Below are 2,500 nucleotides of genomic sequence, written 5' to 3'. Positions count from 1 at the left end.
GTTTCATTCTCTACGATAGCTATAGGATCCGTCTGCCCAATTTGCACTGCAATTAGTCCTTTGGTCAGTACCTGTTATATTCGGAGGAGCCGCATGGTGACTGTGGCGGTCGATGAACGGTGGTTCATTGAATTCCTGGTTTACCTACTTTTTCCGTGGTGCTGTGCTCTTTTCTCTCCATCACGTTTGCTGTAGGTTATGGTGTTTTACTGATGTTTCATGGCCCATGACGAAAAGAGTATGTCTTTCGTTTTCATATCCTTTCTATGAGTGTTGTGTACTTTACTGCCATTGTTATATTCACTGAGGTTTCAATGTCTGCAACTGCTTAGTACCAACACCGAAAGTTTCTTCTCTTTCTCATGTGTTATTACTGTCGTTATGGCTAATTTTACTAATGTCTGTCAACTGTTAGATTATTGCCTACAACACGTGATAACGTTACCCCTGACAAACAATGTTCTAGATGCCATGTCTGACATTTTGTGCAGCTATGCGTTTGCTTTACACGGATTAAATGAATGCTATGCACTGCCATTAAATACATGCATGTATAAGTCTTTCACATCGTAATTGTCCTCGTCGTGACAAAGGCTGGATTTAGTATCAATTTATGTTACTTATTTAGGATGTCCTATTGTCAGATAGGTGTTAGCTATTCACAAACTTGTCAAAGGGAATAAAAAGCTTTTCAATACAAGTCAAAGGAAATATATCCTCTCAACCTTGTCCGTGCTCCATAGGTTTAGCTCCATAAATAGAGCTTAATAGTCAGGTTGATAAAAGTGTGATTTAACCATCAGTAAGCTACCTATATATGTTTACAAAATATATTTAACCAAATATTTGCGGATTCTTCGATACTAGGATCTGCATCAGGAAAATGTGTGGAAAGATGTGTTATATGCCCAATACACCATATCTAACTCAAAAACAGCAACCTATGAATGAATTTGTTAACAGCATGTTTTGCGTATATTTAATTCCTCATTTTCTTATGATTTGACAATGTACTTCTCTATGCTGTACATACTCACGAATTTGTACTCAAGTCCATAATCCTTCCTAATATTTGGTTATTCTACTTGCATCTCCTAGAATCTTTAATTTTTGCACATCAAAATGTTAAAGTTACTTGGGCAAAGTTCACTTCTTTACTATTAAACACTTATGTCGAATTCTTCTTAGGTCGCCATTTAAAATTAAGTTTCACACTCATGTAACTGCACATAATTTGTAATTCAACCTAATTTGACATTTGTCATTTCTATATTTCGCCAACCTAAGTTCCCATACTCAAATAATTTGCTTGTTGGATCAAACTTCACTTCTTAGCATATTAGGTCACTTTCTCCTTCAGGCTTTATAAAATATTCATAATTTGGACCGTCCTTGGCTGGAAAAATATTAAGCCTTGATCTTGGTTCACTCAATGCAAAAATTTATCCAACAGTTCAAGCCTTTCGAGGTGTCTGCTGAGCCAAATTTCACCTTTTTGTGCATTTGAAGCGAATGAATTGCCTAAAGTTACACGGATTGCGAGACAAAAGGTCTAACCATAACATTAATAATGAAAAAATATTAATAAAATAAAATAATTAAATTTATTTTACATTTTAAATTAATAATTTGTTATTGAAAAAAATGCCTATCTATTGGTTTTATATTCAAGGTTGATAATAGAAATGATATTAATAAAATAATTATAGTTATTGTTAGATCCAAAAGTACCAAGTGAGGAGTGAATTGTGATTTCCAAAAACTTCTACAAACCTTTTTAAATTGAAAGGAGAATGAAGAAAAACTTGAACACTTCGATTTATAGTGGTTTGGCCCAAATTATTTGTTCTATTACCTTAGTATACCTCAACTAAAGATTTTCCATATTCATTATAAGAATAAAAAGTATGACCTTTACGATCATTATTTTTTCAAAGGCTTGAATAGAACATTCCTTAACTTTTATGGCTCAATTATTAATCTCTTAATCCCCTAAAGATTTTCTATCCTAAAACCTTAAATACAATCTTTAATATAAAGAGAAAATTGAGCAAACCAATAATCAACCTCTAATTCGTGTGTGTTTGCAAGTTGAAGCTCTAAATTCAATAAAATGAAAATGATAAAAGATTTAACAACAAACTCTTAAAGAATATATACAAGAGAAAATAGTTGAATAAAATTTGATGGTTTGAAGCCGATGGAATAAAAAGCAGTCGTTAAGTTAGGTATCGATAATTTAGAGTACTGTATATTGTTGACACCATTTTTTGTAAAACGGGATCGGCTTGGATTTTAAAAATGAAAATGAATATGGGAGTCACCACCAATCCTTTTTGATAAGGTGTGATCGGGCCACCTTGAAAAGTGGTTGTTTTCAATAAACAATTTAATTTTATTAAAATAACGATTTTGGTCCACAAAAATCAGAAAAATGGGTTCGGGAATCGGTTACATACGAGGAAGGATTAGCACCCTCGTAACGCCCAAAATTGGTACC

This window comes from Gossypium hirsutum, unplaced genomic scaffold, assembly GCF_007990345.1.
Source record: "Gossypium hirsutum isolate 1008001.06 unplaced genomic scaffold, Gossypium_hirsutum_v2.1 scaffold_135, whole genome shotgun sequence".
Taxonomy (NCBI): Eukaryota; Viridiplantae; Streptophyta; class Magnoliopsida; order Malvales; family Malvaceae; genus Gossypium; species Gossypium hirsutum.
Note: the sequence above shows the minus strand (reverse complement) of the source record.